At 49.7% G+C, this 10,422-nt stretch overlaps 1 protein-coding gene across 5 annotated transcripts in view; it reads left to right on the forward strand.

Moving 5' to 3' along the window:
• Window positions 1-10,226: 10,226 nt before the first annotated feature.
• The window catches only part of ZC3H7A (zinc finger CCCH-type containing 7A), a 72,991-nt gene continuing 72,795 nt past the window's right edge, over window positions 10,227-10,422 (forward strand). The window contains exon 1 of one of the 5 annotated variants that reach the window (XM_019507440.1): window positions 10,227-10,315. The gene's annotated coding sequence lies outside the window, so the exon portion shown is untranslated. The remainder of the gene's footprint in view (window positions 10,316-10,422) is intronic. The other 4 variants (XM_019507439.1, XM_019507436.1, XM_019507437.1 and 1 more) reach the window with 4 other exon arrangements.

The following is a 10,422-nucleotide window of genomic DNA, read 5'->3' on the forward strand; positions in this document are numbered from 1 at the left end:
CATCCATGAGCTGGCCTTGCTTGGGGAGATTGGGATCAGCGACCCCCTGACCAAAGCTGAGTGGGATGCCATCTTCCAGATCTCACTGGTCCTCAAGCCCTTCCTTGAGGCCCCGGAGACCCTCAGTGCTGCTGATGCCTTCCTCAGCCACGTGGTCCCCATAGTGAAGGAGCTTCGCAGCCAAATAGAGAGCTTCCTGGGGGCCAGTGTTCCTGGCTGGGGCAGGCTGCTGTCGCTAGATATGCAGGCACTGGTGAGGCAGCTGAAGGAGGGCCTTAGGAAGAGGCTTGAACCCTTGGGGTCCAACACAGTGCATATGCTGGCCACCATCTGTGACCCAAGGCGGAAGGGCACCATATGTGGCAGCAAGACACTGAGTCACTGGAGGGAGGTACTTATTAACAAAGTGATGGAGGCGGAGGCGGGGGGAAGTGGGACAGGGGATTCACTGCTTGAACCCAGCCTGCCATCCATGAGCCAGTCTTCCCCTCCACCACAGGTGCTGCCAATATGGGCCAAGGCCATGGCAAACATTAGGAGGTCCAGACCCACCAGACCCCAGGATCAGGCAGACAGCCCTTACACTGCAGTGTCTGCCTATCTTGCCAAGCCTGTGGAGCCCCTGGACTGCGACCCCTCGGCCTACTGGGCAACTCTCAGCTCGATGTGGCCGGATCTGGCCACAGTTGCCCAGGAATACCTGTCCTGTCCACCAACCAGTGTGCCAAGCAAGAGGGTGTTCAGCATGGCTACGGATGTTGTGACACTGCACCTGCTTGAATCCTGGTTTGGGGGAGCAGCTGGTATTCCTCATGGTGAACCTCCCGCTGCCAGGGTCCCCAAGCGCCAGGTGCAGATGGAATAAATGCCACCCTCCTCCCTCCATCTGGATCACGAGTTTTGTCTGTCAGCAGCCAAAAGGTGCAGTTTCTCCCAAACCCCTGCACCTATCACCGTGAAAGTTGGCAGGCTTTGTGGGTCCCTTGGGGGCTAGCAAGCCTGCAGTTTTGATCTCCCTCTGGCTTTCCACATGGAAGTCACAGGCAGTTTGCTCTCAAGAATTTGGGGTGCTGTTTCTCCAAACCCCCTGAACCTATCTTGTTGAAACTTGGCAGGCTTTGTGGGCTCCTCAGGAGATACCATTCCTGTAAGTTTCATCAAGATCAGACAAGAAATGCCAGAGTTTTAGCCTGCTTCGGCCTTCCCCATTCTAGCCTATGGGGAAGTCAAAGCAGCTCAAATATTCGACTGAGCTTCAACCTCGAGTCAAAGCGGACCTGCTTTGACTTGAAGCAGACGGCAAATTGAAGTGGGACCTGGTTTAATATTTGACATGGCTGTCGAATCGAGTATTACCTGCTCTGCACAGCCCTAGTGAACTGGCCTCCAGTTTAATTCCCATTAAACTTTCTGTTCTTTTGAATAGTAGATTACTATGTTTTCATAAATAACTTGATCCATAAAAGTGTAACAATTTATTTTTAACTTCCTCCAGATACAATCTAAATGGAACCTGGATTAAGTCTTATAATAAAAATCTTATTGAAATCAAGACAGACATTTATAATATTCCTATCACCATGATATCAGCCATCAATTCTCTTCTCTATGCTTATAGATGTCAGTATTACAACAAAAGTAGCACTCCAACAATGACTGTGCTGGCATTGTATTTTTTACTAATACTCTGCTTTTAGCTTGCCTGGTATTTTTTTTTTTTTTTGTAAATAGGGGATGAATTCTGGTACTACAGACAAAACCTGAATAAATTATGCAACAATTCTTGCACAAAGTTTGGATTTTGTTTTACTTACTGTGTATATTTAGAACTTTTGTAGCTTTCTTGGAAATACGTTATCTCACCCGATGCAATTTTCAGGATCAGTTTTGCAATTGGTATTGCATCTGAAACGGTCCCAAGGCAGCCAGCCCACTGGTAGTGTCCTCAGCAAACCGTTTTCTAAAGATACACAGCATACAGGCAGGCCTAACAAGATGCTCAGACAAGGAACCAACATGATTTGCATGATACCTAATCAATCAAAAGAATGCACAACATTTATGGTTTTGTACTTCAACTACTTAAAAGCAGTCCTTCAATGTTGTTCTATTCCTAACTGGTATCAGCCTCAGGCTGCATGTCAGCTGCTTCTAGGTTTGAGACTGCACATGCATCTGAAGTCCAGCAGGGCATAGAAAATGAAAAGATTTCAAAGCTGAATGTGAATAAACATAGATCTAGATGTTCAGTGGGACCATTTCCAACCAGCAAATAAGAATTTAGCCGTCTCTTCAATTGCCTATAGACTTGTAGCTAAATCCTTGTTCATAAGTTAACTATTTATCTTAAAAAGGATAAACATAAATACTGTTATAGTTTGCACACTTCATCCAAATATTCATGCATTAAATCTCTTAATTTTCCATTTGAATAATTGCTATATTGCCATTACTGATGTAATGTGTGCTAATATAATTTCCTTGTGTGGAACAGAAACAAAGCTCCTCAGCTGCATATTATTGGCTTTCTGTAGTTACACATTTTAGTTCAGGCAGTCATGATCCGATTTTGGAAAATGATTCCCTGAATTATGTCCTTCTTTCATTGTGAAGTTATGAACAGCCATTATCTGGATCACAGTGAAAAGTGAGGCTTCAAATCGGAACAGAGGCATGCAGAAAGGAGGAACATACCAAACCACTGGCAGAGCCAACAGCAGAGAAAAGGAATCCTCACTTCAGCTTTAGAACATTTGCATTTTCCTCATACAAAAGTCTGGAAAGCTTGTATAATCAGATCTTGCTTTTTCTCTAGAAGTTAGAAAAAGATATTGGCATGCAGATGGTCGGAGGATTCTCCTGCTATTTTGTCTTCAAAAACTAAGCCATGGGAGTGACCTTATTCAGGTTAAGATGCACTACATGCAACTGCTTTTGGGCAAGTGTTTCACACTTCTCTCACTGCTTCGGCTCTCTATAAGTTTAGATGCAAAGTGAAGAAATCCTGCTTCCGGAGTAGGATTGTTACTGTGAGGGATGCTTTAATACAAATGTAACCTCTGCAAAGGGAAGGTGATGGGGGAGGCAGAACAGACATAGAAATTTCGTTGTGCTCTGTAACAGAACACCTTGACTACCTAGGAGAAAGTCATTTATATAAAGAGGAAGAAAAAAGGTCTTTATTGTTTTCTTCCCCATTAGCCCAAAGGGCAATCAGTAGTCTTATCTATCATTTACCCCTTGTCAAATTCTAACACAGCTGTATTACAAACAGAATACATGTTACTTCTGCCTGGTGACATTCAAAACCTGTGACATACCAGTACAGGTTTCTCACAATGTTTTTCACCATTTTCATTATTCTCCGTGTCACGGGGCGGGATCCTAAGAGCATCCGTGATCTCTCCTAGCGCTCCCCCTACTGTGCCAAGTAGGTGTCAATGCACCCTCGATCTTGCCCGCCATGTCTTTGATGGTAACATTATTAAGGGAGGCTGCCTTTTTATCCTCCTTGACATGGTACCCCGATGTATTCCAATCTGTGCCCAGTCTACGGTGACTGTGCGCTCCCACCTCAAGGGCCATGTGTGGCTCCTACCTTCCCTGATACCACACCCCAAGCCTCTCGGATGTCGTTTAGTCAATCTCAGATGGCCTGCATCCTTACAGACGCTCTCTGGCCTCTCCTTCCTTACAGTTGCCTGCGCTCCCTGCAGATGCTCCCTGGCCCCTCTCACAGCCAAGCCCGCACCAGGCCTTCACTCATGACCCTGTCTGCACTGAAGTCTAACCTCCCTGGGGCTTCTCATGCACGCTCACCCTCGCCCTCCCTCCGCATGTGGGGCTCAGGTGGCCGTAGCCGTGCCTGGCCCCTAAATCCTCTGCCACAGATCTACAACTCCTGTGGGCTCAGGCAGCCTCAGCCTTACCTGGCCCCAATCTACTATGCCCCTTTGCAGGGCTGGGGTCAATACCCCCTTAAAGCTGTGCCCTCTGGCACCGGGGTCTCCACACCACTGTGGAGCCCCACTGAGGCCTCCTCCACCCCCTTGTAGCCTCTCCCAGTCCTCTGGTGTAACAACCAAAAGCAATAACATAAGCCAATCGGCTGCAACCCAAAGATAAACCTCCTGGCTAACGCAAACTCTAAACCATCAGGCTATTTATCCTCCCCAAATCCTTACCAGGGCTTCCTCCACCCAGTCTCCTTACATGGAAGCTGTTCTCACCATCAGGCTGCTCTACTCTGCCTGCCTCAACAGAGCTCTGACTTTCTCAGCTGCCAAAGGAGAACTGACTCCGGCCTCGGCCTGGCTTGTTTATATAGGCCAGGCCCTGCCCCCTTCTGGGCAGCTGACCAAACTGCGGTTGCCCCAGCAACCGACACCTGTACCTCTTTCTAGGAGCAGGGCACTTCAATGCCCTGCGACACACCTCCCCCCTCAAGTTCGAGTCTCACTAGGAGCGGGGCGTGGAAGTGCCCTGCAAAACCCCTCCCCCCTTAAGTTCGAGACTCACCGGGCCGCTCTTCATTGTTGCGAGGTGTGGCATCCATTAAGGGCTCTTCATTTTTTTCCTTTAGGCATCCGGCAGCTTAAAATACTGGAGGCAGAGGTTTTCAGGTGCCTCCTACTCACCTTTTCCCCAAGGTGCACCACGTGGGATTTACCCGCCACAGGTAGTCCCCCCCACATTAGCCAACCTTGGTACCTTATGCCCTTCGCTGGCCAAGCTTCTGCCCACTCTGAGACTGCTCTTCCTTTTTCCCTTTCTCCCACCTATGGTCCCTTTCCACACACCTGGAGGGGAAGACCCCGGGGAGTCATAGGGCTCCAGGTCTTTCTCTGCCCCTCTGAAGGTCTTGGAGCCTTCCCCAGATCTCCCAATGACAACTTAATGCTCTCTGGGCATCTTCTGCCTTCCAAAACTCCACTTTTCCCTGAAAAGTGGATCTCCCTCCAGGCCCCCTATAGAGTTTTACGTAGGCCACTCTTCCTACTTTGGCTTCCAGGATGTTTCTCAGTGTCCTCCACCTGATCTGCCTGGGTAAGCCACTCATGTAGAGCTGTGGTCTCTTCCTAGGCCCTGCTCTTCTTTTAGTTGATTGCTCCTTGCTTCTCCTCTCACGTGCCTTGGCTCCATCTTTCTTCCTGGGCCGAATTGCTCCTCTGTTCATGGAGCCCGTCTTTGGCTCCTGCCGTCTTGGACTTGGGACTGTCGTTGCACTTCCTTTATATGTCGGGTAGGAGATCTCACTCTTGGAGGGAATGCGTTCGTCCATCCCTGTTATTTCTACCTCTGTTAAGTTGGCTCCTTCTGGCTGCTCTGGGGCAAGTACGGCTCTTTCCCCCTTACCCTGCACTAAGGATAGCTCCCTCGGTTGGTGCCTTAGCTGGTTCATTTCTTGTATGTGGCAATCCTGCCACTGGTCTCATCTCAGGTCCCCATATTTCAGGGTAGCAGACAGAGCCTCCCTTTGTAAGGCCTCCAATTTCTCTTTTATGGGGCTCTCTTCTCCAAGACTCCTCCCTAGCTGTCCTAGCCCAGCTTCTTTTCTAGGGCCCCCTGGATGCTTGACCCTGGGAAGTACCTTCGACTTCAGGTACTGCATGAGTCTAGGCCGGGTATTTGCTACTTGTACCTCCACTTGCCTCAAGGATTCTATAAGTACCTCCCTCTCCAGAAATTCTGATTTAGCAGCTCTCATGTACCCCGCTAACTGGGTTTCAAGAACCTCCAGCCTTTTCCTTAGTGTGTCAGCGTTCTTCATGGCCTGCAGTTCTTGTCCTGCTGTTACCTTCTCTTCTGACTCTTCCACTCGCCTGAACTCTTGGATTTTTACGGCTATCTGGTCATTTGCCTCTTGGAGCCTCTTATTATCAGCCTCCAACCCCTGAATCTCTTCCCTCATGGTTTGTATTTCCACCTGTAGCTGTCCTTTTTCTGCCTCTATATTAGCCTCTTTGGCCTGGCTCTCTCTTAAGAGGGTTTTGAGTGACTGGACCTGTTCTCCCAGGCGTTTTCTTCCTGTCTCCAGTCCCTGTACCTGAGCCCTCAGTCTCTTTCTTCCTATTCTCTTGCTCCCCTTCAAGGGTCCGGTATTGATCGCGCAGCACCTCATAGTCCCTTATACAAGCTTTTACTGTTTCCATATCTCGCGCGATCACCTTATTTTCTTCAGCTTGGGTACGGCTTTCGCTCAGATCTTCTTGCAGCTGGTTGACCAAATGTTCGGCCTCCAACACCTCTCCTGCCACCTGTCTAGGTCCTCATGTAGACCTTCTGTTTGGTCCGCCTGACCGCGGACTTCCTTTTGTAAAACTTCTATTAGTCCTCTAGCCACTTCCAGCTTCTGCTGTTCCCCTGCTCAAGTTGTGCAGACCTCAAGAGACTGTGCCATCCAGGCTGCTATCTCCATCTGCATCTTCTGCAGCTTCTCTTCTCTCTCCTGACTCTTCTGAGCCTCTTGGGAAATCAGCTGTTCTATTCTTCTAGTTTTCTCTGCCTCCGCTGCCACTAGGCACCTGATTTCTTTCACTCCTCCCTCTTTCTTACCCAATGGTACCTGTCGCTCTAATACTGCTGCTTTTGCCTCAGCCCTCTCTCTCTGGGCCTTTGCTAGTCCTAGCTCCCACTCTAATTGGGCCACCTTTTCCCTACATCTCTTCCATTCTCAGTTGCCAGGCAAAGTTTTCCTGTCCCTGGCCTTCCATAACCCCTTCCTGAGCCATGACTACCTTGACCTTGTCTTCCTGGTTCAGAGCCTCAGTCTTGCTACAGAATTCCGGGCAATGGGTATCCTTACTCAGCTCCAACTAGTGAGCTGTGGTAAACCTGTCTCTTACGCAACCGTCCATATCTTTATACTAGCCCTTAGGTTCGTTTTCACTCTTCAGGGACACAAGTTCTCTCTCGTGCACGGCCAGATTTCCCAGCCAATACACCACTTGTCACAGGGCAGGATCCTAAGAACGGCCGTGATCTCTCCTAGCACCTCCCCTACCGTGCCAAGTAGGTGTCAATGCACCCTCGATCTCACCCACCATGTCTTTGATGATAAGATTATTAAGGGAAGCTGCCTTTTTATCCTCCTTGACATGGTACCCCGACGTACTCCAACCTGTGCCCAGTCTACGGTGACTGTGCGCTCCCGCCTCAAGGGCTACGCGTGGCTCCTATCTCCCCTGTAGGGAGATAGCTAGCACCACATCCTAAAGGGACCTGGGGGTCATAACTGACCATAAAATGAATATGAGCCACCAGTGTAATGCTACAGTTAACAGAGCAAACAATACGCTGGCATGCATCAACTGATGAATCTCAAGCAAAACTAGGAAAGTTATTCTCCCGCTCTAGCATTGGTGAGGCCACAGCTGGAGTACTGCATCCAGTTCTGGACACCACATTTCAAGAAGGATGGGGAGAAGCTTGAGAGAGTCCAGAGAAGAGCCACTTTTATGATTAGAGGCCCGAACAGCAAGCAATACAAGGAAAGGCTGACAGATATGGGACTGTTCAGCCTAGAAAAGAGAAGACTTTGGGGGGATTTGGTGGCAGCTTACAAATGTATCATGGGAGAGCATCAGGGACTAGGCGAACAACTATTCAATGAAGTGCTCCAGGGGAAAACCAGGAGCAACAGTCATAAACTCCTAGAAGGAGGTTTCAGGCTGGATATGAGGAAAAACTTCTCTATGGTTTGTGAGATCAGACTCTGGAATAGACTCCCAGCAGGGCTGGTGCAGGCACCTACCCTGGAGATCTTCAAAAGGAGACTGGATGCACATCTTGCTGGGGTTATTCGATCCCAGCAATCTTTCCTGCCCAGAGCAGGGTGGCTGGACCTGATGATCCAGCCCTAAACTTCTGTGAATCTGTGAATAAAGAGAGTCTTGCACCAATGCAATTTACTCTGTCGAATTACTGGATTAAGCTGCACTTATATCAGATTCATCTTGCATTAGTACAGTATGTCTTCATTAGGGATTTGTTGTACAATGTAGCCATGGATGTGAATTTCTATAAATGTAGACAAAACCTCAGTTTTTATATGAAAGTCGTGGGGTTTTGGGGAGGAAGTTCTATTTTTGTTTTTCTGTTTTATTTGTTGCTACCAGAAGGTCTACAAACGTTTATTATTCTTATAATAAACGTTTAATAATAATAGTAATAATAATAATGACAACTTAGATTCTGGAGAATCTTCATATTTCACATGGGCCACAGCAGTGCTTCAAATATACCATTTTTTATCTCCCTGTTTTAATACCAAGATTTAAACAAGATTCCTTAGCAAATGCTTAACCTTGCAATAGAACAGAATCTCCTGGAGTTCATGGCTACTGACCTCTGTCACGCGGGCGAAGGAAACATTCTGTAATTCCTGTTCATGTGTGAATGGCGCCACAAAATTCAAGTTAGTCTTCTTACAATGTAAGACTGTCAGACTGCCAGGACCTGACCTGCCAGTAGCAGGAGTATTTTCTTTTGTGCCCTCGACACTCTACTTAAATATTTAATTTACGTATTTGAATACCAGTAATAGAGTATCCTAGGGTTAAATCAAGGAAGGGAAAATGGCATAATTGAAGGGTAAAAGTTACCTTTTCTGAGCATTGGAGTAGTTTATAGGAATAGCTGGACTTATACACGTAGACATCTTCTGGATGTAGGGGCCAACCTTTTTGGCAGGCATGCCACAAATCAAGCCTAGGCCCTCCTTGAGTGCCATTCTGAACCCCTCCCCCTGCCCGACTGGCAGTTTTGTTCCCTGCTCTGTCTCTTATCGTGCTGCCTGATTCCTCCCTGATTTTGCCACGTGTCACACTGAAGCTGCCTGTGCTATTTGTGGCATGCACGCCACAGGTTGGGTACTTCTGGACTAGAAATTTCTGTGGGACCTACCATGAAAAAAAATCCACAATCACTTCAAATTCCAGAAACGTGGAAGGGGAAAATTAGGATAAACTGATTTGAACATATATAAAAAGCAGAATTAAGATGTGCCAGACCAGCTCAGACTGTTTGTCTCTCAAGACAAGTGTTCTGCCTTCAGCGGTTGCTAATTATGTAGTATTTCAGGGATGTGAGACTGCCTTGTAAGGCTGACTGTCAGTTTGGCAGCACTGTGTACTCTGAAAAGTTAGTTTTGTATTTTCAGGTTTTAGGTGGTTAAAATAGGATGAAGTATATGGGAAAATCTGTCACTGCATTCTAGTCAGTGATGAGGGAAGCGGGAGGGATGGGCTGCCCTTTGTTTTCAGGAAGGGGAGCACCACTCTTTTCCACTTTCACAGGCAGGCAGAGAAGTGTGCGGTGCAGGATGGCGCGTGGGCTCGGGGGACAAGGGTGTGAAAGGCAGAAGGCAGGGGCCTGCTGCTTGTGCCCAGGGCAGCACCCGTGCTGAATACCCAGGCACCACTGCAAATCGACAGCAGTGGAAGGGGACTGCCCGGTGCCACGTTACCATGATGTCACCATGACATCAGCCACAGAGGGATGAATGACATCAGGTACAAATGCTGCCCGGAAGGTGTGATGTCATGAGGCAAAATGCCCCATGACCCACTGGAGCCCTGATGCCATGTGACAATCCCAGCACTGGGATGTCACCCACTTAGGGAACAGCAGCCGCCAGCACCGCACTCGCGACCTGTGCCAGCCCTGCGCCCCCAGCGGACACCCAGCGGGGGGGGGGCCCGCACCAATGTGATGACAGCTGGGGGGAGGGGTTGCGCTCTCACTCCGTGCATGCGTACTGCTTCACCGGAGCGAGCGGCGCCCACGGATACGATCCAGTCCAGCCTGGCCCCTGCCACTTCCTCGTACTTCGGCCCGGATCCGGCACGGCCATGGGGAGCCAATTGGAGGCCCTAGAGTGCCCAGCAGGCGCCAATTAGGAGCGGCGTGTCTGCGGGATGGCAGCTGCGCGGCCAGTGGGGGGGAGGGGAGTTCGGAGACGGCCTGCCTCAGCCAATCGTTCGGGACTGAAGGGGCGGGGCACTGAAGGGGGTGATGAACAGCCAATCGAAAGCAAGAGAACGTGCTAGCCTCAGCCGAGGTAAAGTGCCGTTTGTATTTAGGAAATTGGTGAGGAACCAATGGGAGGCAGAAGGAAAAAAGGGTCGCTCCAGCCAACCGGGCGTGGCCGCGCGGCGGAGCGGGTCGGCCTCCCGGCGGCAGGGGGCGCGCGCCTAGCGGCTGCGCCACGGCGGCGTTGCTGCTGCTGTTGCGGGAGCAGCGGAGACACCGCCGCTGTCGCGCCCACGGCTCCGAGCCTCCGCCCTCCCGCTCGGCCGCCGGCTCTAACGGGCAGGTACCGCGGGGGCTGAGTCGGGCCGGGCGCGTCCCCGCGGATCTGTGTGTCCGTCTGTTCGTCCCGCGGGGTCCGGCTTGGGGCCGGGCCCGTCCTGCCGCGGGGGG

This window comes from Gavialis gangeticus, unplaced genomic scaffold, assembly GCF_001723915.1.
Source record: "Gavialis gangeticus isolate Ggan-Ray unplaced genomic scaffold, GavGan_comp1, whole genome shotgun sequence".
NCBI lineage: Eukaryota > Metazoa > Chordata > Crocodylia > Gavialidae > Gavialis > Gavialis gangeticus.